We start from the raw sequence: 26,793 nt of genomic DNA on the forward strand, positions 1-26,793 counted from the left end.
CACCCTCTTCCTGTGTCTTCACAATGCCGAGAAAGAGAGAGAGAGAGAGAGAGAGAGAGAGAGAGTATAGATCTTCCTCTTTTTAGAAGGCCACAGTCCTGTTGGACCAGGGCCCTACTTTTATGACTTCATTTAACCTTAATTGCTTCCTAGAGATTTTATTCCTAAATATAGTCACACTGGGGGGTTAGAGCCTCAATGTATGAATTCTGGAGGTACATAATTCAGTGCATAGAAGGAAGTGTTGCCACTCTATGCCTGGTGGCTTAACGGAATTTTAACTTAAATGAAGTGTTTCTAAGGCTTTTACTAAGCATCTACCTTGTGATGGGAGTAAAGCATCTGTCAGAAGGGAATATGGGAGGAGAAAGAGGCTCTGTGTTCATCCTGGGGAGGCTCTGCCTCCTCCATTTGAGGGTCTCCCGAGGCACCAACATGCAAGGCCTTTTTGTTCTTGTGGGGATGGTGGAAGGAGGGAGCTGGGGCAAAGAGGAGGCACAGGAGAAGAGTGTAGTGTGGGGGATGAGGCTGCCCAGCAGTCGCTGCTGGGAACAGGAGGACGCCAGGGCTGTGACCCCAAGTGGACAGCGATGGAACAGAGGAGTCTGCGCACAGGGCCCATGTCGGGAAAAGGATGCCTGGTGCAGAGATGAGCCCAGAAGCTGTTTCGTTTCGGTGACCCTGGACTCATCTCTCTTAATCCCCCTCCAGTTCCCTCCATGAATCTAGAAATCAAGGCTGATGATAAGATCCTGGAATTTGTCATTGGAGTCAACCCTTTCTCCCCTATGGTAAAACAGAGAAACCCAGGCACTGGAATCCGAGGGATGCTTACCACGCCCAAGAAGATTATCTCATCATGAGAAGGACTTTGAAAACCCTAGGCTGAGATCTTGGATCTCTGGATAGTCAGAAAACAATCCAGAGCTGTACCACGCAGAGACACACACCTTTAAAGAAAAAAATCTGTTTCAATGAAGCATATATTTTTTAAAGTCTAATATCTGTACCCCTTCTAATTCTTAGTCGTCGGATATTTTGGAAAAGATTCAGTGACAAAGTCTTTTTGTCTTCCTTGTGCTGGGAAAGCCCTGGCTGGGTACGTATGTCTGGCTTCTGCATGTTGGGCCGTACAGAGGCCTCATCTGAACGCTATGAGTTGTGTTTGCTTAGGTAAAAATGGATAAAGTAGAACAGACTGAAGAATGAAAAGCTCTTCCTTCTCGGCCTCCCCTCCCTACTTCTTTTGCACATTATATGACTAAATGTGCAACTTTGTTCGCATAACTGCTACAAACAGTTCACTGTGTAGGCCAAACGCTCTCTAATGCAGTAAAATTAAGAAATAATATGCTTTGAAAGTGATTTATGAGTGTGGTTAAACTGCCAGATTTACAAAGAAATAGTTCAGATCTTGGGAAGCCTCAGGAGTCACGTCAAAAATGAATTTGACCATGATTTAAACTGCTACTTTTCTTACATGACATTTAATATGTGTACTTTGGAGGCCCATATGTCTTTAATAAAATAGCATTAAGTTTTAAATATGATATGAATGCAGCCAGTTTCTAAATTCATAACCTTTTCCACAACTCCAAAATGCTAACCAATAAGGGAGTCATACACGCAATAAAACATAAACCTTAGAAAATAGCTTTTTATTAAAATGGTTAGACAGTTGGCAGCTGGGTTGCAATGTAATAAATACTTACAGCGTTGTGGGTTTATCAGACATTGTTTACCCTGCGAGCAACTGGGACCAGACAACTAATTATAACCCCTGCACAAAAGCCGCTCATGCTGAGTCCCCCTGAGTGTGCCAAAGAAGCAGAATGGTTTTACTGAGAGCTCGGGACAAGGAGTCCAGAGATGTGGATTCCAATCCCTCTCTGCCACTTAAAGGACTGTGGCCCTGGGCAAGTCACTCCTTACTGTAATTTTTCCCAGTTTGTGTCATGGGGACAGTAACAGCTGCCATGCAGATATGTTGGGACAATAAGAAACAAATGCATGCCAGGCTTCTGCGACAGTGCCTGGCACATAGTAGGTGCTCAGTAAAGAGAAGCAATTCTTTCAAAAAAGTTCTGTAATAAAAAAGTAATAATTGAGGTGAGATCTTCAAGTCCCTTCTAGCAGTGAGAGTCTATGACTTCCTTGGACAGCACTTAGAAAAGGTGGGCCGCTTCAGCCAGAAATCAGTGTGAGCTTCATGGAGGATGAAGAGGGAGCTCCTTGCCTCACCTCTCTAAGGCATGTCAGAAATGACAGAAGGACATGTTTGCTCAGGAGGAGCAGGAGCTGTGCTGGTGGCCCGCGTCACTTAGCTCTTCCTAGAGATGGACGTGAGGTGTGCAATGCAGCCTCTTCCTTTGGGTTTCCAGTTTCTAGAAAATGTGTTATTCTTGTGAGTTATACCGCATGACAACTGAAGTTCCTTAGTGCTGCTGCCATGTGTGCCTGGGTGTGTGTGTGTGTGAGTGTGTGTGTAAACAGATCTCTCCGTGGAGTAGTTTTGTGATAGGATGTCCCCAACTCCATGTTCCTTGATGCTTGATGCTTACGTGCAACTTTGCTTTTCTGCATCGCAGATAAAACAGCCAGTCTGACAACGGTCGGATTGTGTTTGTCCACGCGACCAAATATTACCACCCTTCACAAGCTTCCTTCGGAAGGAATTCCTGAATTCCCGAAAGGGGGAATTATAAGTTCTATTTGAGCTTGGCTTTTGAATCTCAGGGCTCAGACATATGCGTGGTAATCAAAGATTAAAAGGCCCAGGGACCATTTCATTTTGCTTTATTTTATTTTTATATGTTTTTTTAAAACAATGTTATGATCCCATTAAGGGAAATTAACAAAGAAAATCTTTCAACTGTATTCCCTACATGCTGAGGCTGTGACTTTTCATTTTGCTCTGTTCCCTCCTAAACCTTATCCCTTTCTATAGGTACTCTATGTGTGCTTAATGCTCTGTGCATTTGCCTGATATTTTTACTGTGCTACTTCATAGTCCTCAAACTTACCCTTTTTATGGACTGTACAATTCGTCCTCAAATTGATACGTAAGTACCATCCATTACTAAACCGTTTCCCTGCCATTTCTAGATCTTAACCTTAAGCATAAAGTACTGTTACTTGAGTGTAGTTGAGTGGAGGCAGGTGTGTGTCAGTGTTTCTTTTCAATTACTTCCCTCGGATAATTTGCCAGGGATGGGTTTGTTAAATCACAGGGCATGGGCATATGAACAGGTTTAAGGTCTGCATAAAAATGTCTCGCTGCCATTTCCCGGTTGGCTGTCCAGTCTGGATGAGCCATCACACCTACCCTGTTCCAGAAGGAGAATGTACGTCAAATGGGATACTTAACATTTCCAAGGCTTTCTTTGGGAATGGGCTCCCCCCAGGTCTTATTGGTTGGTATGGTTCTGGAAAAGAGGCTTAGAATCTGTAGGAGCTCCCACCAAGCATGCACTGACCTGCTAAGTTGTAGTCCTAGGGAATTATGGGTTCCCTAGAGCATCCCAAAAATTATTAGCAGCATGCAATCCTGATCAGTGTGAATGTGCCTTTAGACTGTTAGCCAAATCTTTGTGTAATACCAATCATCTACCTATAAAAGCACAAATATGTTATTGTTCTCAATAGGCAATTTAATGCAGCTTTGGGGAGGAAAAAAAAGAGAAAAGAAGATTACAAGCTGGCTGATCTTGCTTTTATTTCTCTTAAATCTATCCACACTTCTCAGGGGTTGTACTTGTTTAAAGATTGTATGCAACTGTGCAGTCTGTGTGATTTGGAAAGCAAATCAAACTAAATATGAAGTTTTCAGCGTGTGCTGTTTTTAAAGGATTTCATGCATTTATTTCAAATATACATTTCTTCCCAAGTAGTGCTAAACCTATAATCTTTTTCTTGTTACATTTCTTTTTTGGGGAGGGAGGCCGAGAGGGTGACTTAGTTTTGGAGTGGAAGGTTCCTATTAACATCTACCTCCTTCTTGTGCAGCATTATTCACAGCAGAGCTATTAAGGCTAATTATTTTCAGGTTTCTATCAAAGGGGACTATTTGAGCTGACAAAAAAAAAAGCATTTATTGGGGAGAAAAATGGTCTGTTTAAATAAGAAAGGGATCATTGTCATGTGCACCCTACCTCCCCCTCTCATTTATTAGCCTTGCATGGAGGAGGGGCCAGGAGACCCCATGAGAGTCTGTAAGAGAAGGTTCTAGGGAGCTGTGCTCACTGAGATGCCTGGCACCCCCAAAAATGGCAGTGCTTTTTTCCCCACTCATATTTCTGCAGCCCACCTGGGTTGTTCATTGACCTTGGAACTGGTGTTGATCTGTTATTTTATTTCTCATTTTGGGTAATATCCACAGACCCTTGTTATATAATGGGAAGAATACTGGTTGAGGGACTAGGTGTATTAGTCAGGAGAGGCTAACTGCTGTAACAAGCAGCCCCTGGATCTTGGTAGTTTCATCACTCTCAGAGTACTGAAAGTGTCTGGGTGGAGAGTGAGGAGTGCCCAATCTCCTTTTTCCAGTAGCTCTACTTTTTTCTTGGGTCTTGGAGTTCTTCACTGGATGGAAGCCAACGCATGGAGCAAGAATGAGAGTGTGGGGAAGTGTCCAAATGATTTATGAACCTGCTCTTGAGGTAACATGCATCACTAGTACCCCCCTCCACTGGGCAGAGCCCAGTCATATGAACATTCATAACTGCATGGGAGTCTGGGAAATGCAGCTGTTAGGAGCTGAATTGCTCCCTCTACCCCCTGCCCTAATTCATATGTTAAAGCCCTAGCTCCAGGTGCCTCAGACTTTAACCATATTTAGAGATAGAGCCTCTATCAAGGTGACAGAATGAAAATGAGGCTTGCCAGGGTGGGCCCTAATCCAGTCTGACTGTGGTCATTATAAGAGGAGGAAATTAGGACACACAGGGAGACACCAAGGGTATGCACGCACAGAGGGACAACCATGTCCAGAGGGCAGCTGTTTCCAAGCTGAAGGGAGAGGCCACTGTCACCTTGATCTTGGACTTCTAGCTTCAAGAACTGGGAGAAAATAAGTTTCTGTTGTTTAAGCCACCCGGTGTGGTGTTTGTTATGGCAGCCCTAGCAAACTAATACAGCTGCTCAGCTGAGTTCCAAAAAGAACAGGAAATGTCTTTGGTGAGCAGCAACCAATCTCCACCACACTGAGGGAGCGGGGGTACAGCCAGCGCTCTGGGTGTTCTTGGACAAGTCTCTCCTCCAGCTCTCAGATTCCTCATCTATCAAATGGATGAAGAAACTTAGAGCATCTTTGAGGGTCTCCCTGTGGCTTTGTCATGCAGCCATGTGCACAGACCCTCAACATGACGTCTGGGTCTGTGTGTGGTCCATGGTCCTAAAGCTGCTGGCCTCTGCAGTTTCGGGGGAATACTGTGATGGCATGCTTTTGAACCCAGGCTTTAGGGTTCAGTGACCTGGATTCGAGACCCAGTGCTTCTATTTGCTATGTGACATTGGATAAATGAGTTACCTCATCTTTAAAATGGGGTTAGTAAAATATGGATTGTTGGATTAAAGGAAGGGATGAATATAAAGCACTTATCCCAGGGCATGGTATAAAGGGTCAATACAATTTTGTCTCTCCTTCCCTCTTTTTCTTTCTTCCTTTCTCTGTTTTTATGTTCTTTTTAAATTTTTCTCCTTTCGAAGTCCTGCATGTGAAGCTGAAGAGGTATTAATTTTGAAAGCATTTGCCTACCTGGGATCTCATTTGATCCTTACAATACTGATAAAAGGCAGAAGACGTGGTACCTTGTTTTACAAACATGAACTACTGAGATAGAGAGGTTGTGGGATTCACTGCATATCCCAGAAGGAAATGAAAATGGGATCAGAACTCACGTGTCACCTTGACCTAGCTCTTTGCTGTTGTATAATGTACAACTTGGCTGTTCTGAGAATTTCTAGACTGAGGATGTGAAAACGTGGTTTAGGAAAGGAACTCCTGAATAATCCTATAGCTGTCCCTAGAGTTCCATCCATGGGCACAGAATGGCAATGGGAGCTCTTCCAGTGGGTCAGTCCACACCTCCCAGAGTGGGCCACTATTTTTTCAAGGGACAGCCAGTGAAGCTTTGTGATCTGTTGTGCCAAAAGGGTCGGATCTTGGGGCACTTGGGTGGCTCAGTGGTTGAGCGTCTGCCTTTGGCTCAGTTCATGATCCCGGGGTCCTGGGATCAAGTCCCACATCAGGCTTCCCACAGGAAGCCTGCCTCTCCCTCTGCCTATGTCTCTGCCTCTTTCTCTTTGTGTCTCTCATGAATAAATAAATAAAGTCTTTAAAAAAAAACATTCAAAAAGGGTATGATCTATCTACACCCAGGAGTAGAAAGAAAAGCAGGTTACGTGTTTAGCTTCCAGATGGTCCCAAATCTGCCTGACGGGGACTCTGTTGACTTGACCTAGTTTCGGACCACAGTTCACTTTCCTTTGTGCTCCACATCACTGAGACTTCCTCCACACTTCCTGGAGGCAGGGATTTGGCCTTGGAATCACGATTGTTCCCGTGCGTCTGGCATGCAGCAGCTCACATCTTCACACCACCAGTGTTTGCTTTTGTAAACTGTGGAAGAGGGCCCCAGGGCCAGAAGTTCCCACCCCAAATCATGGGGAAGAGAAGGAAGGAAAGGCCAGGGAGGAAGTGTGAGGAGGAGATAAGCATGTTACTGTTCTGGTTGTCTATACCCTGCTTGAGCTTCTGGGCCAGGCCACTATCCTTGTACTCGGAACTCATGATGACCGACAAGAAGTGTTTTAAGAGGAAAATTGTAGTTCACTTCATTTTGATTTAAAACAAGCTTTTCTAGCAGGGTGAAATTTTGAGATGCACTAGAGACAGCTGGAGATCTTCAAGTTACATGAAAATGACAATGCATTCGGCCTTTCTGCTGCCTCTCTCCTGTAGGGCAGGTTATCTGTCTTTGTCATGGCTAATGGCAATTTATGCTATTCATGACCAATGGCAAGGAAAAATATTCATATTTTTAAAAGGCATTGAGACAGATCTGTCCTCAATCAGGGTCAAGATCATACTAGAAGGAAGGAAGTAGACTTTCCAAGGTCATGGTATTTCAGTCTTTACTGGGAGGTTGCCATTTAGTTATGATCTTATCATCTGAGTTTCAAGATTAGGAGTAATTCTTCTGGAGTCTTTTAAAATGGAGAACTTGGAGTGATGGGGGCAAAAGAAGCTGCTCAAGATCCTCTGTTTTTTTTGTTTTTTTTTTTTTTTTTTGGTTTTTTTTTGGAAATAGGATACTTTAGGCTTTGCCAACCAGAGATAGCATTATCACCTCACCCAGAGGTTCCGATGGAAAGAGGCAGAGATGAAGCTTCAAGATGGGAAGTGTTTTCAGGCCAGGTTAAAAATGAAAGCTCTCAAGCCCAAGATAGGTATTACCAAGCTGCAAAATAAGATGCTTTAGGTTATTTCTCAGGGCATACCCTCTGGTGTCCTTGGCCCATGTGTATAGAACTTGTCCTGTCACCTATCCCTCCTACACTAATGATGAGAGTAGAGCACCAGAAACTCTCAGCTCTTGAGGATCCTCTTGGGCTATTTATTCATTGCAAAGAGGAAAACCAGTAGTAGGTGACTTAGGGTATTTGCCAAAGATGTGATAGAGTTGATGCATAGAGGTATCGCCTTTTCTTTTCATTCCATCAAACAGCCAAAAGGGGACGTCAGGTACAACCTTTTGAGAAGACCTTTTTCTTTGTTCATTTTCCAAAGTTTCTACCCATTCACATCCATGCCTCAGATTTTCAGTTCTTTCTCCGCTCCACCCATCATATATATTTACTAAGTATATATGGCTCCTTAGAAGCCTTTGGGCTAGAAGAGCAACTGAAACAGAGTCTCCACCTGCACAGGGACCACTTTCTAGGAAAGATGGACCTTAGTCTTTATCTTCTTCTACTTTGATCTCTTCTGCGTTGGTGAGGTGCCTTCAAATGCTTCCTCTTCTGGGTGTCTGATAAAGTATGTGGATATTAGATATTGACTATTTAAAATAGCTGGATTTATCACCTTATAATCTCAACCCTTTTTGTTAATCACATTCTGACTATTAGAGTCGGACAGAATTTTTCAAAGGGATTTTAAGACAGATTTTTAAAGAAATCTCAGATTAACTCAGGAAGAAAGAATCATGGAGAGTTAGGGTTGTAGCTGTGTACACCTCTGGATAGATGGGGCAGGATCCATGTCTCCTGCCTCTCCCTGGGCTTCCCATGTAGGCTCTGCAGGGAAAGAATACAGCCCAGCCCAGAGGAGCAGGGCTGTTCAGGTGTGCAGGGGTCCTTGTGTGAATACCCCTAAGTGCCTTTCCACAGTAAAGTCCTCAATGAATGGGGGCAGTTTGGTAAAAATCTTGTAACAAAAATTAGCTGGACATCAAAAGAATAATATTCCATTAGAAAAACAAAATCTTGACATCATTACATGTAAACCAAAAGGAAAGACCTGAGAACTCTGGGCAGGAAGAAAGAAAATAAACAGAGTGAATAAAATTCTCTCCCAGGACATCAGAATACATAGAGATCAGGCTATGACTCAAATCTAGTATCATCTGGTAATGATGGAGATGGATTTCCTTAAAAAAAAAAATGCTACGGATAAGTCATCTCATGTCAGTTTTTATAATGGTAGGAGTAGAGGAAGGACTGACTTCATCCCACTGATCTCCTTTAATTAGGTTGGTCCTTACCTGGCAGGAGCTTTGTGAACTTCATTGCCCGGAGCCTTCTGTGTGGGGCATCTGTGGTTATTTGACGCCAGCTCTGAGTTTTGCGCTGTAGTTTTGACGTCATTTCCTACTGTTCTTCAGTGGATTTTTCAGTTTCATACCTAGGTCAGTATGTCTCAAGTTTTTCTTTTTCTTTCTCCTCCCTTGTTTCTTTCAAAACGGATGTGCTCTTATTATTGCTGACACAATATCTTTACTCAGCCATTCTCCTAGGGATGATTTCTCCCATCCTCCATGGCCCAATCTAGACCCTATCCTCTACAAAACCCTCTCGTGAAATCGAGGCCTTGGTTAATTCCCATACCCCGGAGCTTCCCTTTAACTACTCCCTTATAAGCCATATTATATTTTCTAATATGTGTGTGTATCCATCTTGCTTTCTCAACTGGTGGGGTGGGGAATGTACCTCATATATCTCCTGTTATACCTCATGGGGCCAAACATAGGGGTTGGTCCTAAATGACTATCCTTGGTATTTATCATCTTTCACCACGTGGGCCTGCATTGAGATAATCACCTTCTTCCTCATGGCCAATCACCAGGGAAGACCCAGCACGTGCCCAGCAGTCAGTTCTCCTACTGAGTGGTATCCTGAAAATATGTGTATGAGACAGTGGACTGCTTTGGGCCAGAGGGACATTTTGCAATTTATTTGGATGCTTGCTAGAGGTCACACCGCAAGGCCACTGTCCACATACCAGCTTTGTCTCAGAAGCTGACTCATGTTTTTCGTATAAATCATAGTGAGCTCCCCATTAGAAACACCTTGTAAAACTCAAAAGCCTTTATGGCTGTTATTAGCTACTGCATTATGATTTATTAGCTAATTCAGACCGATGTGTGGATGAGTGTGCCCAGGGCACCATTTGTCTCATCTACATAAGTCAGAGAGTGGAATGTGCTGTGCTCTCTGAAGCAAATGTCTCTTCCAAAGGACCATGGTGAGTCAGAGTTTGCTTATGCCTTAAATGAGCAGGTCAGTGATAACTTCTCACAAGGTGGGCTGTGTCTCCATGCCCTGACACTTCCACCCAAGAGCCCTGGGTGGGAAACATGGCTGCAGTGGCCCGTTTTCCTTTTAGCCATTCCATTAAAGACTTCCTTGTTGAGGACAGAGAAGAAAATCAAGAGAGAAATATCTGGAATGGCCCTGGTGGCAACTTAACGTTCCCCAGTATGTTCAGCATAAGATTGTGTAGCCTCCAGTTAGTAGTATTTGCACTTAACACTTGTCCATTGTAAAAATAAGAGTATCACTATTAGATTGCCTATGGTATATTTTGTTTATAAAAAACAAAATATATTTGTTTATATATTTGTTTATATAACATATATATGTTATATAGCCATAGGATGTGTACAGGATGATACATGTTTTATATAGGTATGTATGTTTATTAATGTTTATGTTTTCATTTTCTTTTTAATCCTACTGGTTACCTAAAATGGGACCAAAGAAATCCACCCATAACAAGCAGACCTGAGAGTAGGGACAAAACTGCGTACAACTTAGATACTAGGTTTGCAGTTTATTTGGAAGGGAGAAAAATTATCTACAGAAACACACTCATCTATGAAACATGCTTGCCTGCCTTGGAGAACTGTGCACAGTTCAAAGCAAGGATTCAGTGGATACACAGCAACATGGGCTAGACTGTATCAATTATTCTCATTAGTAAGCATGAGCACGTTTATATGTTCATCTATGTTTACATATAGAGTCATATATGCATCAGGTGCATGTTCTGTAATATAGACATTAAATACTCTCTTTTAGCCTATTGAGTAGATTTCTGCTTCGATTAGCTACATCTCTCGTCTAAAGTTTTCAGTGGCATCATACTATGGGATGTAGTAGCATGGAAATGAGATAGCTCTTTGCACTTTTAGCTCCTAGTACTTTGGCCTCCAACCACTGACTTGACCTCATAGGGGTTTGCATTGTGCCCCTACTTCCTCAGCCCATGCTCGCAGTCTGCCACTTTGGGGCAAGCTATCCAAAATGAGGAAGTTCGCCTTGGTCTCTGGTGTCATTCATAACAATCTAAAACAAAGATTTGTTTCTGTTGTAGTTAGCGTCTTTGCTCAAAGATTTGTGGTGTGATGAGCCAGAGCTAGGCAGCCTTTATGCCTATGATTAAAGAAAATCTGTCTAGCATTTTCCATTAGTTTATTGCTCAGGTAGGTTTGGTTTGGCAAACATGTATTGAGTAGTTGCAGGGAACAAAGCTTAAATGAGATCAAACTTGTTAGAAATTAGAGGAATGCAAATTAATGTAAGAATAAAGTACAACCTTTCATCTATTAGACTAGAACAATGAAAAAGTCAGATAATGGCAAATGTTGGTGGGATGTGGGTTTATAGGAACCCCCATGTGCTACTGGTAGGAGTGCAGCCCAGCACTGCCATTCTAAGATATATATCCCAGTGTAGTTCTTACCCAGGACCATAGGACGTGTGGATGAAGATGTTCATTACAGTATCATTTGTGGTGGTGGAGAATTGCAGGCAACTGGGTCGAAGGTACCACTGGGAGATTATGGTGGAGGCCTGCCTTGGAGAACTTGCACAGTTCAAAGCAAGGATTCAGTGGATACACAGCAACATGGGCTAGACTCTATCAATTATTCTATCTTATTCTCTGTATTCCTGATGCTTTGGCCTCTGGGGCCTGACTCTGGAAAGATTCCTCCTCCAGTGCTAACCAATCAGAGATCACAAAAGGTAGCACACCTTTCGTAGGAAAACTGACCAATCCAGTGCCCTTCTCTGAACCGCTTCCTCTGTCTGGCTCTTATGTTCCAGGAAGGCAGTATTTCTCTCCCCTAATCATCCCTGAGTTAGGTACCATGCAACTCAGGACAGCCCCTTTGCCTCAGAGTCTGCTGAAATCATTCCAACTAGCCAGCCCTTAGTCTGCTTACCTTGCCCCCCCACCCCTTGTTCCTTCCTGCAAAAACCACAGTAAAGCCTCTTGCCCATACATTTCCCTCCCTCCTTCTGCCTCCTGACCCACCCTGGTGCTTGCCCCATTGACCCTGCATGGCATGCTGTGGACCCTCCTCTTGGAAACTATAAATAACAAACTCTTCAATGGCAATCATCTCCTGATCTTTGGCCTCACCATACCTGATAATAAAATTTATACTTTAAAACACTAATATTAAGGAATAGTGCTTAATTTAAAAACTAAGAAATGAAATAAAATATATACACAGTACCACTTAAAGAATTCAGTGCCTTGGGGATCCCTGGGTGGCGCAGCGGTTTGGTGCCTGCCTTTGGCCCAGGGCGCGATCCTGGAGACCCGGGATCGAGTCCCACATCGGGCTCCCAGTGCATGGAGCCTGCTTCTCCCTCTGCCTATGTCTCTGCCTCTCTCTCTCTCTCTCTCTCTCTGTATGACTATCATAAATAATAAATAATTAAAAAAAAAAAAAAAGAATTCAGTGCCTTAAACCCTGTACACAAAACCACAAACCTTTTGCAAGGACTCGCTGTAACATCAGAGTGGGAGTGTAGACTGGGATAAGGAATTAAAATGGGGATAGAGAGGAGGAGAAATGAATAAATAAAAGAGCAGCCTTGGGGTTGATTAGGGAGGATGAATCAAACACCTTATCTGACTTCTGCGAGCATTCAGCTCCGCTGTAAACATGCCATTATCTAATAACATTGGACAATATAGTCAGTCCGTGGTCCCAGGCCCATCTCAGGAATCCAGGGGTAGGCAAGAGCTTGCTGTGAGCTGCATGCTTTGGAGGTCACCAGTCCCCTTCAGGTCCATGAGGGCCACATTTCCCCAGGTCTGTTCCAAGATGGGATATTTCTGAGATGCTGCACCAAAGAGGTTCCTACAATTCAATAAGGTAGGAGTGCTGTGTCCCCTCTCCCCTCACTGTACCTTGGGATATCATCAAAGGCTCTAGGGAGTATTGTAGGAAGTTGGTTGAACCTTGCTGAACTCTGTGTCTCCCAAATTTGTTTGACCATGGACTCTTTCTCAGTAACCCTTCTTTACCCGGTGGTGGTAAGAAAGACGAGGTTCAAGTGTGAACCTCTGAGAACCTTGAATCAGGCATGGCTGAAGCCTTTTTGTCTAGCAGAGGGCTTGGCATGTGGCAGTGTTTAGGACCCGAGGAAGGCATGTTTGTGTGGCCTGGACAGACAGCAGGAGAAAGGCAAAGGCAAAGCTTGGTGGAAGAGGAGCTGTTGACTTCAGTACCTCCTCTTCCAGCATCAGGGGGTGCTCACCAAGAATATTCCTTTTTTTTTTTTCCAAATCAGAAAGAGAACAGTTCACATCACAGCTTCTAACCACTGTAGGATTCACCAAGTCCTTTCATCTCTGTCAGTTCAATTTTCTCATCTGCAAAATGCAATTCATAAAACTTCATAGGTATATGGCAAGGGTTAGAAATCATATATGTAATATCTGGAATATAGTAGTAGCTTAATAAAAATTAGCCCTTGTTCAAACTATTACCAGAACTATTAATATCTTAAATCTTTTTGTGAAGATTAACTGTGAACACATTCACTGCTAACTAAGTGAACACAGCAGTGGCTAGCTCAAGGTCACATAGCTCATGATTATTAGCAGAACTGGGTCTGGAATCTCCTTCTCTTGGGTCCTGGTTCAATATAATTTTCATTACACTGCACTGAGAATCCTTTTGCCTATTTCATGATCAGAGGAACTTGGCAAAAGCTCTTTTGGTGTGCTGCTTGGACCACTCTGTTGTGACATTGGAGACAGACATGTAATGGGAAGCAGAGGCCATGGGATGCCACAGGGATTGTGGTGTCAGTTGTGTTCTGCATCCTTGTTAATAACCTAGAAAACGTTGTAAAGAATATGCTAATTAAATCTGTATATTACCCTAAATGGAGAGGTTTTACAAACCCCACCAATGACAAAGATGTGACATAAAGGGACCTGGAGCTGTCAGGCATATGGACAGGAAATCACTAGATGAGATTCAGCTGTAGTAAATGCATCCTAATACATCTGGGGACAAATAATCTGAAACACAGATATTCAATGGGAGGAAGATATTTGGAAAGCAGTAAATGCTGAAGGGGACCTGGGGGATAGTGGACAGCAAATTAGATATGGGTTTTCATTGTGTTAGTCCAACAGAAATTGGTAATGCAATCTTGCACTGTATTTTCCACAGTCCCCTGGAGCAGCTGGGAGGGGAAAGCCTCGTTTGCTAGCCAAGATCAAGTGTGCTCGCCCCACGCATGCACTCCTGAAGAATGGCCTGGCTGGGGCTGGGGCTGGGGCTGGGGCTGGGGCTGGGGTAGAGGCAGATGACACTTTACTACCCCATGGGCCCTTCCCTACCTTCCATTCTCTTAGCTCCAGCACTGCCCAGTATTCTGGGAAGCCAGCTCCCTGTCCTGTCACCTACCACCTTGTTGATGTGCTTTCTGGGGATCTCAGCTAAGGGAGGACAGTCCTATAGAGGACAGTCTTCCAGTCTTCAGGGAAGACGTGACTCCAGGCATTTGTTTCCATGTCACCAGAACATCTCCTACCTTTCCTAGTGATCTTGGCTCTTTCCCCCTACCTCACCAAATTCTCTCCTCATGAAGGATAGCATCAGAAGAGGAGGGTTTAAGGGAACACAACTGTTGTTCCAACTATAAGGGTTAGAAACTGCCTCCTTCTACCCTCCCCACCCCATACTTCGTCCTTCTCTTTGTCATGCTTCACACCACCTGCCCCATTTTAAAAAATCTATTCAAGCTTAAAGACTTCCCTTGACATCTGTTAAACCAAACTTCCCTACTGGGAGCCAGTGAAGATATATTCTGATTTTCTTCTAGCCTCTACCTACATGCCATTTTCTCAAGAAAGCCCAGCATTGGCTGAGTTCAGAGCATTGCATTGCATGTAGGGCCTGTTCAATGGGGTAACCAGAGCTTCCTTACAAACCTTTATAAAAGAGTCCTACTCTTGCCAAACCACACTTTCTACCTTTCCCTCTCTGGGAGATCCTCACCTTTCAGTAAATCCTTCAAGGACTTGCTTGGCAGTGGGCTATGTCTACGCCACCAGCAGCTATAGGCTAGTGAAAGTCTGAAGCTATTTGCAAGGCTGGGAAACTTTACTGCTTATTTCTTCAACAAGCCCTGGCTTTTTGCACTCAGAATGTGCTTCATCATGCTCCTCATCTGGGTTTGCATTCAGGGTAATTTAGCTTCGGCCTGCCTTTGTCACTTAACACTCCTAAGGAAGTGGCCAAGTCTAAAGTTATGCCTCAAATATTTTTTAAGCATTGCACTCAGTAACTGTTCACTGGGTGACTTCTCTGCACCTACTCCTCTGCTAACTACTGGTGTGGGGGAAGGTTGAAGGAAGAAGGTTCTAGTCTCATGGAGGGTCCTGAGTGAAAAAGGCCTCACTGTGGAAGAATTTGAACTTTCAGTGCTGGTGGGTCATAGATATAAATGGATGGCAGCTGCCAGCACAGTGATTGATGAGTGATGTGCCCAGCCAAAGGAAGTCAGGCACACTTTGGAACCGTAGACCGCTGTGTACAGGGCATCTTAGTATATTTAGCAAATGAGATTGCAAACCACAGAAAAAAAAGGCTGAGTGGGCGGAGAGGAAGAACATTCCCTGGCCAGAAACTTGCTGAACTTGGAGGGCCAGGGACCGGAGGCTTTGCCGAGGTGGGGAGAGATGTTCTTTGGCTTGTCCTAGACAAATAAATCACCACTGAAGAGATAGACCAAAAGCCAATTATATGGAGTGTTTTCTTGGAAAATCATCTCCCAGGCCCTGTAAATCATCCTCAGTGCTGGCGGGCATTTGGATCTGCCTGGGGGTGGGGTGGAGGGGTGGGTGGCATGCCAGTGCACCCCAGTGTCAGGTGGAGGAATTACACAGGGATGAGCCTGGGAGAGCTGGAGAATGCGTCAGGTGCTGCCTTCCTCCAGGAAAGAACAGAAAGAACTATGTGTCCCTGCCTAGGAACTGTGGGGCTGCGCCTCTAAGCCAGGCTTTGCCTGTGACCTTCAAACCCTCTACAGAGTAAAGTGGGGACTGGAATATTTATAAGGTTTCTAGAAACTCTGACACTTATTTAATGCTGTCATGTTTTGTTTTGTTTTGTTTTGTTTTTTTTAAATAATTTCCACAGAGGTTAAACATATGCATCTCACACCCTGCCCTCCCTGGTTTATTGTCCCATAGGAAACGAAAATCTCCATCTACTATGAAAACTCAGTCATAGGGGTATTTGAGGGAGATGATCAGGGACTCTCTAAGCTAAGTCATCAGAGAAGCTGTAGAAAGAGCTTTTGGCCTGGAAAAGGAGACTGAAGGGGGTGCCAGGAGGACTGTGTTCAGGATCTGAAGGACATCAGTGTCTGCTGTTCCACTGCAGAGGCCAGAAACAGGACCAGTGAGTCAAAGATACAGGGGCCCAGGCTGAATGAAGCCCAAAAGGAGTTAGAAGATGAGTTAGCAACCCTTATGCTGCTCAACGACACACACTTTGATTTGCCTGGTATGTGACAAAGCTCTTTAACCCTCATTGCTGTCCAGTGGTGGCACCTACGGCTAGCAGAGAAGATTGTTTGGCTCTGCCCCTGCCATAGTCTTCTTTGGTCCCTAGGGTAGGATGTGTCAGCATGACCATGGTGTGGAGAAGCTCCCTGCCCCAAAGTATCTTCCTCTTCCCCACAAAACCTTGCTCCTCTCAGAATAAGAACAAACTTATTCTCCCAGAAGAGAGTTCCATTAAAACTTGTGTTCTCTTTAGACCGTCTTGTGACTTTGAGGGTGGGGATTTCATTGGTTGCTGACAAGCAAGATGGCCCTAAGGAGAATGGAATGTAAGTCAGTTACATCCAAGCAGGATGGGAAGCACTGGCCCTCAAAAGGGAAGTCTGGTGGGCATGCAACTTGCTTCCTAATGATTTATTTTGTAAATAGCCAGTCAATTCCTTATGGGTCCATCAGTGAGTTGACTTAAACCTTTTTGTAATAGGTTGGTCATTTTAGCCTGTACCAACTCTTGGGGTAGTTAAGTTTGCAAGATCAATAAAGTAATTCTTGCATCATCTTGAAATTAACTCCTTCACCTCATCTTCAAGGTTCTCTTCCTCCTTCCCATAGTCTAGGATAAAATGAACAATATTTTAATTTGTCCTGGTTGTGGCTCTATTGATTCTGATGGGATCTTGTCTCAGTCTTTGACTTTCTTTCTAGACACAAGTCTTCCTAACTATTCTCATTAACTTGATATGACAATTCTTCTGTCCCTGTGATTATTTCCACATACAGCAAACATTTTTTTTAATTAAGCTCCTACTCTATGGGTAACATTGAGGGAGGAGACATTGAGGCTAGAGATGAAAATGCTTACCATTCTCTGTACAGAATTGTAGCACAACCAAATGAGATGTAATGTGTAGAGTGCTGCACCCTGGCACAGAGAATATGCACCATGATCACCATGTTCACAACATCACGTTTATCTCCCTCCTTTTGTGGATAAAGTCACTGAGACTCTCAGAATTTCAGTGACCCCTCCAAGTTCCTACAACTGGCAGGTGGCAGAGCTGGCATCTGAATCTAGTTTCTGACTCCAAGGCCTGCATCCTTTCCACGGGACAACTCTTTCTCCGTGAGTTCACTTGGCAGTGGAAATGTAAGGGGACATTTATGACTTAAGAATGAGTTAAAGAAGTTAAAAGTGCTGGTAAAAAATGAAGATGTTGTACAATAAAATAAATAGGAAGATGAATAGGCAGTTTACCAGTGTCCTGGGATCCTCGGCAGCCACTCTGGGTGGGAATCTGAGCTCTTGGTATGCATGGTCCGAGTCCTGGCTCTGTCTGGCCCCAAACATAAAATGGTAGAGTTGACACAAGGCTCCAGCTCAGTCATCCTTGTCTGTTATGTTTGGAGGCAACAGCTCTGCACGAACCCATTAACTTAGAGATGTCGGCCAAAGCCTTTTCCTTCCCCGACCACTGGGCGAGAGCACACCACTCTGCATTGAGATGATCGGCTTTCCATATGCACAAAACCACCACAGCTTGCCTCCCCATCTTTCATCACCTAAATGAGGGCAGTTCATGTTTAAGAGTAGAGAATAGGGAACATAATGATGGATAAATTATAAGTTTGGGGATCTGAAAAGTCAAACTGTGTAAATATGTATTTTAAACCACAAACAGAATGTTAATGCATCTTTCCCATTAACTCACTAACTGAAATTACAGAGTGTAATGTGAGCCAACGCCCACGGGTTGGTTATGATGTTTTCAGATTTAGAACAGCAAATGATAAATGTCCTTCCCTCAGACAAAGAAGCGATTGACACAGCTTTTCAGTGTAGTCACTGATGATGCTGGCGATGGAAAAGAAACTGAATGCTGTGGGAGGAGGGAGGTCACCAAATACCTGGAGAAGCAGAGCATAAGCTCCTGCTAAGCTCTTCCAGGTGACTGTGAAGCATCTCTGGGCTCAGGGCAGCCCCTCTGAGGGCTGGGGATTTGGGTGTGGTTGGCCAACACACCTTCCTGCATTAGAGGGTGGGCTTGTTTTCTTAAGCACTAGCTATCTCACCACGGGTTGGTGGCTGACAGCTGGAGTGAAGTCGATCTCACTTTGGCTGGGTTTGGTTTGAGGATGTATGGTTTCTTTAGCAGCCATTTCATTGCGAAGTCGTTTATGGGTAGCAGTATAAAAGAGCTTAAGAGGGTGTGGGGAAACCGGAACCTTTGTGCACTCTTGGTGGGAATGCAGAATGCTCTGGAAAGCAGCATTATGCTCCCTCCGAAAATCAAAAATAGAATTGCAGTATGATCTAGAAATTACATTTCTGGGTAGAGAACCAAAAGAATTAAAGGCAGGGTTTCAAAGAGATATTTGTCTACCCATATTCATAGCAGCATTATTTACAATAGTTAAAGGGTAGAAGCAAGCCAGCTGTCCAGTGACAGATAAGTGAATAAATGAAATGTGGTCGATTCATGCTGTGGAATATTACTCAGCCATAAAAAGGAAGGAAATTCTGACACATGCTATGAGCTAGATGAACCTTGAAGACATTTTGCCAAGTGAAATAAGCCCATTACAAAAGTGTGAATACAGTGTGATTCCACTTCTGTGAAATAACTAGAGTGAGTAGTCAGACGCGTAGAGATGGAAAGTGGAATGGTGGGTCCCAGGAGCTGCGGGGAGGGAGGAATGATGAGTTATTACTTGAACCATTTAGAGTTTTAGTTCTGGAACCTGAAAAAGTTCTGGAGATTGGCTGCACGGCGCTGTGAATGTACTTAACACTACTGAATGTGTACTTAAAAAATGGCTAAAATGATATATTTTGTGACAGGTGTATTTTACCACAATTAAAAATGGATGTAAAAAACAAAAAGGATCTGGGGGGAAAGAGAGGTTAAGAACATGGCCTTGGGAGGGAGAGAGAGATCTGCACTCAAGTCCTGGAGCTGCTGCTTACAAGTGGCAGCCCATGGGCAATCCACTGAAAGTACCCTCTGAACCTCCAAAGGAGATAATAGTATCTCTTTCTTAGGGCTGTTGTAAGGATTAAATAAAATCATGTTTGTTGTGCATTCATTCTGTATCTGGTAGGTAGCAAAGACCTCTAATAGGTATTAGCTGTTGTTACTGCTTCTGCTTCTGCTCTCCGTCGGGGAGAAGGGACGTTGTTGGCACATAATCCACTTGATAATGTTCCATCTCAAGCATATTCTGAGGCTCTGCTCCTCTTACCCTGGTAACCCTGATTCTGTTTGTCCAGATTCTGCTCATTCAGCAGCGCCCAGCCTCATACCCCAGCTCCTCTGTGAAACCCACTGTCACTGCTCCAGCCCGTGTTCATTTAACAGTTCAAACAACCATACGCCTCGTCACATGCCCAGTTACTGAGGCCCTACTGTGAACCAGAATGTTGAAAACACAGTGGGAACAAAATCCAGTCCTTACTCTCAAGCAGATCATAGTCTAGTTTTTGTCTACACTGTTTCTTTGATGCTTATCCTCTTACATGTTATGTGCATGAAGGCCCTTTTTCACCACGATATTTTAAGTTCTTTGTCTCCACTGAAGTGCTTAGCCTAACTTCAGTTCAAAGGAACACAGTCACACCGACTTCTTGGAGTCAGGCAGCGCCACGGAGGAGGAAACCAGTTCATGTACGGCCTTGCAGGAATCCTAGTGCCGGGAAGGACTTGGATAGAAAACCTGGGCCCATTACCATTCCCAGACGCCTTGCCATCATCATCAAGTGGTGGCTATGAGTTTTTTTCCCCTGAAGAAATACAGAATAATTAGGGAGAAACAAGATAAAATAATAGTGAAATACCCATCAGTCTGGAAAAAAACCGTAATTAATAACAGCATCCGGTTTTGGCCAGGATGTGCGGAGAGGAGGACACTTTCATATTGCTGGTACCTGCTCTTGTTGGGCATCAGCTGATCAAAGTAAAACCTGTTTCCAGCAATTTTACTCCTGGGTGTCAGCTGTAGAAAAGTGCTCATCCTTTGTCCATAGAGACATGAGGTATGCAGAAGGCTGTTCACTGCAGCATATGGATAATATAGCAAAAAAAGTAGAAACAGCTCGTAGTGGGTTGAAGAACCTTTCCCCCAAATATTCATGTCCACCTGGAACCTCAACATATGACTTCATTTGGAATAAAAGTCTTTGCAGTTGTAATTGACATAGGAATGGAAATGACGTCATTCTGGGTTAGGGGAGAGCCCTAAATCCAATCACTGTGTCTTTACAAAAGAGAGGAGGAGAGGGAGATTTGGATACAGAGACGTGGAGAGAAGGAGGTCATGTGACTATGGGGCAGGGATTGGGGTGACATGGTCACAAGCCTGGGGTATCAGAAGCAAGAAGAGGCAAGAGAGGATTCCCCCCTAGAGCCTTCAGAGGGTGCATGGCCCTGCTGACACTTTTATTTCAGACCTCTAGAGTCTAGAACTATGAGAAAATAAATAAATTTCTGTTGTCTAAGATCCCTAATTTGTGATACTTTGTTATGGCAGCTCTAGATAACCAGTGCACGGATCAACTGCCTCTCAGGAGGGGAGCAGGAAAATAAAATGTAATTTATATAACAGCATGTTATATAACAGTTAAAAAAGTTTTCACTCTCAAAACACAATATCAAGTTAAAACAAGTTGCAGAAATATACTTCCACTGTATCATTTATGTAACTCTGCTTAATAGTATAGATTGTTTATGGATACATGTTAATGAAGTAAAATTATTCAGGCAAACATGGGTTGTTATGCACTAACCTTGGGATAGTAGGTAACTCTGTGAAGGAAGAGATAGATGGAATGAGGCACAGAGCCATACCTTTATTGGAAGTATTTTACAGAAAGAGGGAAAACTTGGAATAAGTCAGGTAAAAAAATATCAATCTTTATTTGATAGCAGTGGGTATAGAGGCATCTAGACATTTTTTCTATCTTGGAATTATTTTATATTTTACATTTTTTAAAGAATTACAAAGTTAGGAAATATATGACAGATCCAATGTTGAGAATATGTGAGACACCGAGAAATACCCATTCCCTTACTTTGAAGAACACCAGATTTTGAGACCCCAGGAGGCTATGGTGAATTGGAGTCTGGCAATGGGGAGTGTAGGTAGGTGTTGGGAACAAGTTAGAGAGGAAAGAGGAAGGACTTGGAATTCACTGCCACCTTTATTTGCTGTGTGACTTTGAACAAATGAGTGAACTCCATGGGCTCACTTTCCTCCGATGTGCAATAACATCTGTAGGAAGGATGGTAAGATGGCAAGTACTCAATAAATGTTAGTATCCTTCACTTTGATGTTATGCTCACACCAAATTGTCCTTGCTTGTAGCCTATGGTGTGTCCCCTGAAGGAAGTGTGTGTATGTGTGTGTGTGTGTGTGTGTGTGTGTATAAAATCTTGGAATATATGATAAGATACCCTTGGCTGCCTTCCTGGCCAGAGCTTAAACTCCATGAATCTTTCTTCACAAAGACTAATTCCCGTCCCTTAGACCTTTTCTCTGAACTTTGTCCAGTTTCCCTACATGCCTTTAATTGAATGAATAGAAAGTAGATGGGGTGTCCTGGAGAAGGGGACATTGGGACCAAGTGGAAGGTTGACATATGGGCCTTGGTGTTCCTCACTCCTTGTTAGCCCAATGCCCTTGGGAACCTAACTCACGGTCACTGAGTGAGCTTCCTCTGTTCATCCCATCCCAGGGGCTGCCTTCCTGATGCTCCCTCCTTGCCATGAACTTTCCACCCTAGCTACCCCCTCCACCCACCCAGTCCGGCCACTCCCTCCCCTTTCACTGGCTCCTGACATTTCCTTGGCCTCTCTAGGCCCTCATCCAAGCACCTAGACCTTAATTCGGGAGGGAGCCTGCGGTTGGCATTTTCAGGGCCTGTGGCACAATTGGACCATATGCAGATGGACAAAGGTTGTTTTCCCCTGAAGGTTAAATGGTGACCTTAGTCAATGTTTAGCTAGTGTTCACTTAAGTGATTTCCCCTGGTTAATGAGTCATGTGCAAATTAGTTGAGGACTTTCACACCCTGCAGGTAAACTGGGGTGGTAGGAACTGGTAGTCCTGAAATGGCTTTGAGTTACATAGTCTGTACAGCGAGGGACCTGCTTACCACGCTGTTCTGGCTTTTAGATCCTCCTTGCAAAAGTAAAGTGGTTGGATAAAGCCTTCTCCACTGGAGAACCACCAGGTGATCGCCTGGCTGCCTCATCCTTCCTCTTCTCCACGTTAGGAGGCCTTGTATCCATCCTCTCCCTCTCTGCCCTCACCTCATAGGTGTGTCATTCCCAAACTGTATGCTGAGGCTCCCTAGAGTGCCATGGCAGATTCATAAAGATGCTACAGAATGTTTTAAATGTTTGATGGCAACACAGCAGTGTGTGACATCTGTCAGATGCCGCGTGAATGAGCAATTCAGGTAGTTCGCTTTTTCAACATTACATCATGCCACATTTCTTTCCATTATATCATTCCTTTTTCCCTGTTGCTGTGATTTAAAAAAAAAATGTTTACAGTATGTAAATCATAGGGAGCATGGAATGCAGATGGTGGTGCCCACTGTGAATGATCCCAAGGCCTAGGTTGTGCAGGGCCCAGCAGACTCACGCACATCCCCTTAGAAAATGAGTGTGGGCTTTAAGAAATGAAATAAAAAAATCTTTTCATTCAATTTATGTGTGTTATTTTTGTCAACTGGCTATTATGTTGTTAGGGTGTAAGTGCTTACTAAGTTGTTCTATAAAATGGAACTGTAGGTGTTTCTTTTGGCCTTTGAGCTCTCCGTGAAGAGTATCACCAAGCCACTAAAGGTGCTGTGAACTGAGAAAGTTTAGGAATTTTTGTTTAAGCTAAAGAGGAGCCATCTTTCCCCCTCACCTCCATCAGACCTCTTGCTAGCAGTAGTCCTCCTCCTGGACATAACATTCCAGGAGGAGTGATAGAAGAGAGATAAAAGGCCTCCTTCTATCTACCACTAGCTCCTTCTCCTACCTGAGAGAGAAAGATTCATTGATTCTTTAAAGAAAACAAAGTCTTGCTTGACCTTATCTCCACCCTCTGCTCCAGGTCCTCTCTTTCTCTTGCTTCCCTATCAACTTCCCCCAATGCCTTTATCTCTTACGTCATGTCCATGTTCCTGAAATTTGTCTGGCTTTCCCCGCTGGTACCATATTCATGCAGCTCTCCCCAGGGTCGCTGCCAAGTTCCAGAAAGCCACATCGGGTTTCTTCTCAGTCCTGATCAATTTGCCCAACATCTTCCAAAGCTTTCTCCTGCCTCCCTTGCCCTAGCATTATTCTCATGTCCTTTCCACCTCTTGGAACAGCTCTCAGCCTCTTTACTGGGTCCCTTGTGCCTTTTACTTATCCATGGAGATAAATGTGAGCCTTCATGACTTTCTTGCATCTGCTGCCCTTCTCCTCCTTGCTTCCTTCTTTCTCTGTTGGTGGGCTCATCTTCTGTTTCAATGTACATTGCATGAATGATCCCCTGTCCCAGCCAACAAACCCACCACTGCCCATAACCTTCTAAATCTTGCTACAAGCCTGAAATTTCCATGTGACGCTCTTGTTAAGACTCCCCTCAGCTGGGTAATGGGCCTTAAAGAGGGCATGTGATGTGATGTGCACTGGGTGTTATATGCAACTGATAAATTATTGAATACTACATCTGAAACTAATGATGTACTATAAGTTGGCTAATTAAATTAATTTTTTTTAAATGAGACTCCTTTCAAATGGTCTTTGTTTGAAGAATCCCCTTCTGGTGTCTGTAGAATTTTATCCTATATTTTCTGTCCACCCACAGAACTCTCGGATATTGTTCTTACTACTTCACTACTCATTTGCCAGTTTCCATGAACATTGTTCTCCCTTTCCTCCCTTGGATGTTTCACCTGTTCCCCAAACTTCAGGTCACATTTCCCTTCTCCTTCCTTTGTCATCTTTTATATACATGTAGTTGCAGTGTTGGAGCAGTTGGTACATTTCAGGTCCTCTCCTTGTGGAGAGGCTCGCCTCTTTTTATTTATCTTGTCCTAATTAAAATCCTAATTACCTTCCTCCCAATGAACTGACCCCACCACCTCTAGATTCTCCCTGGGTCAGCCCCACTTAGACTACACAATGCTACTCATACAGTCAACCAGAAATCCAATTTTACATGGCCCTGTTGGGTGTTTCTTCCCTGTGTAGGTCTTAAGTAGCTCCCCAGTGCCAACAAGCTCAAACTCCCCATCCTAGCCCTTACTGCTCCTTGTAATCTGGCCTTAATCTGCCTTTCCAACCCAACTCCACTCAGGCACCTACATCATAGTTGCAATGGACTGTGGTCTCACATTCCACCCCCACCCCCACCCCCATTTGATGCTTTGACTACTGCTGGTTTCTATTCCTAGATCATCTTTGGCTCTCTCCTTAATTTGTCACTGTTGCTGCTCACCTTGAGTTCTTCTCTCCAAAGAGCTTTTGGGAAGCTCAAGCCTCCTCCCCATGCAACCCCTAAAAGGCTCAGAGGTCTTTGAAGACACAGACTACCTCACACATTTTTTCTTTCTTTCTTTCTTTCTTTCTTTCTTTCCTTCTTTCTTCCTTCCTTCCTTCCTTCCTTCCTTCCTTCCTTCCTTTTTTTTTTTTTTTTTTTTTTACCTCACACATTTTCATATCCTCTATACCATCTGGTACTTTACCTCACACAGAGTAGGAATGTAGTAAACATGAGTTTGAAATGAGCAGTATTTTCCAAAAAAGATGGTCTAGAATTTGGCCTCCCATGAACCCCTACAGATACACTGTGAAAGGTCGACAGGTCTTTCCTGAGCTTGGCCTCTGAAATGGAAAGATGTACTACAAATATCTTGATTCTCTTGATTTACTAAGTGGAGGTCTTTCATTTTCCTGTTACATAAGTAAGACATACATATTGTAATAAGTTAGAAAATAAATGTCATGGAAAGAAATAAAACTTAAATATAATAAGCCCATTTAGAAGTAATAACTGGTCATGTTTTGATATATTAATTGCTGGAATATTTTCTATAAACATTGTGAAAGATATATTTATGAAAGAAAAATAGGATTATATCTTACACATTCATTTACAATTTCCTTTTATTGCTTAGGAAAACCATGTATACTGAAAGAGACTAGATTGATGAAAAGTACATATTATACATTATAATATAATATTATAATATTGCTCATTCTCAAATGCTTAATTTTTAAAGTATGTTACATCTTTATTTTATGAAACTATCTATACAAGTTGTCCATAGACTGGTGCCAGTCTGCAGATGATTAAAGTTCCATAAGTATAGAAATCGCAAGTAAGCATTCAGAAAATTGTTAAGGAATGTAATATTTCCACATCAAGTAATTTCATTTTAGAAGCTATTTTTAATACAATAAAATTACATATTAAATGCTCATTTTAACAGAAATAACAACTATTAAAAATCATTTCGGGATCCCTGGGTGGCGCAGTGGTTTGGCGCCTGCCTTTGGCCCAGGGCGCGATCCTGGAGACCCGGATTGAGTCCCACGTCGGGCTCCCGGTGCATGGAGCCTGCTTCTCCCTCTGCCTGTGTCTCTGCATCTCCTTCTGCCTGTGTCTCTGCCTCTCTCTCTCTGTGTGACTATCATAAAAAAAAAAAATCATTTCAAGTCCAATACCTACATGCAAATCCCCCATCTCCTCAGTTTTTCACATAATGGGAATACTGAATCCATATTATTTTTCCAGGAACTGTTTTTACATGGTTCTGAAACATAGAGAAAAGTAGAAATTTAGTTAAAAGTCAGACTTACTGAGAGATATCTTACATACAGTAAAATTTACCCTGTTTGGTGTAGAGTTCCATGAGCCTGGACAAGCATGGTATGGTAACTGCTGGCTCAGTCCAGGTAAACAACAATAAAATCTTCCTGACAAATTACCTTTTGTTCCTTTTGTAACCAATCCCACCATCCCCACTTCCTAGCTACACTGATTGGATTTTTGTTCCTAAACTTTTGCAATCTTACAAATGGAATGCATAGTTTGGAGTCTGGCCTCTCTCAATCGTTATAATGCATATGCTGTCTCTGTGGTTGCATATGATGTCTTTCTATAGTCCACCATTTTCACTGCTGAGTCATCATCCATTGTATAGACATACCACCATTTGTTCATCCATTCATAAATTGGAGGGCATTTGGGTTTTTTCCAGATTTTGTTAATTGTGAATAATGCTGCTATTAACATTTGTGTACAGTTTTTGTGTGAACATGAAAGTTGTGTGTAGTTATACATTTTTTTTCATTGCTTTGAGGCAAATACCTGTGAGTGAATTTCTGGGTCTTGTGATAAGCATATGTTTAACTCTATAAGAAATTGCCAAACAATTTTACAAGTGGCTGGATAGAGTATTTTGCATTGTAGCCAGCAATGTGTAA

General features: G+C 43.2%; 1 protein-coding gene across 9 annotated transcripts in view; it reads left to right on the forward strand.

The window, feature by feature from the left end:
• LRMDA (leucine rich melanocyte differentiation associated) overlaps nt 1-26,793 on the forward strand; it is a 1,020,248-nt gene that overhangs the window by 598,893 nt on the left and 394,562 nt on the right. The gene's annotated exons all lie outside the window — the stretch shown is intronic.

The sequence above is a fragment of the Canis lupus genome, chromosome 4 (genome assembly GCF_048164855.1).
Source record: "Canis lupus baileyi chromosome 4, mCanLup2.hap1, whole genome shotgun sequence".
Classification (NCBI taxonomy): domain Eukaryota; kingdom Metazoa; phylum Chordata; class Mammalia; order Carnivora; family Canidae; genus Canis; species Canis lupus.